Genomic DNA, 1,153 nt, shown 5'->3' on the forward strand with positions numbered 1-1,153 from the left:
TAAAATATATAGTAAAAATATTATAATTAACATGATAAGCTCATTTGACAAAAGTGTTAAATAACAATTTAAGGTATTTTTGTTCAACTTTTCATTTACGCACTCGATAATTTTTCAAATTCAACACGATGGGTTGTTCAATTCTTCACCCACCATTCACTCAATACTTATTTTTCAAATTCAATATGTACTATTTGGCTAATTAAAAAGGTTCATCATCATAATCATTACAATAATTTATTTATCTTTTTAATGTTATTTTATGTTTTATTGATTTTTATGGATAATTTAATTATTTATATTACAAAAAATTTGTTCTGATTCAATTATTAAAAAATTTAAATAACTTAATATGAAAAATACAATTTTAAGATATTTTATAATATTTATCTTTAAAAGAATTCATTTATTGTCATGGTAATGACAAAATATTAAAAAATTGTGATATTTATAAATTTTGTTTTTATATAATGCTGTTATGTTTATTTTTTGTTAAAATTTTTGGCTTTCAAAATTTTTTTTCAAGTTTGCTATTGCGTCCAATTATATGTTCTTTTTACAACAATTCACATAGTCAATATATGAAAGATAATTATTTTTATTAATGTGACATTACATCATTAGATATACGTATACAATTTTATTATATTGATAATATATCAAAATAAATNTCAAAGGACAATAATAAAAAATTGAGAATTTATTTGTGTATTAAATACATTGAAAATATATAAACAAATATTTTTAATGATACTGTTTTGTGATATTTTTAAAAACGATACTAATAGATGAACGAATCATTATTCAACCAAACTCCTAACAAATGCGCTAAAAGTACCCAAAACATATACACATTAATTTTCATATTTCTTTGCAAATGAGATATGATCGATTAACTATTTACTTAATTCGTTTATTCTAGTAAATATGATATATGTATTTTTTTTTTCCTTCAAGGGTAAATAAAATGTGTAATAATATATGAAAGGATTTGATTAACATACATCTGCTCTAAAAACACATTTCAAGAATACTATGAAAGAAAATCATTTATTAAAAATTATTGTAAAAATAAACTTTTATATTTTCAAAATATTAAATACATCTAAAAATTTAAAAATTTTCTATTATTATGTATGTAGCAATTTATTAA

Source organism: Arachis ipaensis, chromosome B06, assembly GCF_000816755.2.
Source record: "Arachis ipaensis cultivar K30076 chromosome B06, Araip1.1, whole genome shotgun sequence".
Lineage (NCBI taxonomy): Eukaryota > Viridiplantae > Streptophyta > Magnoliopsida > Fabales > Fabaceae > Arachis > Arachis ipaensis.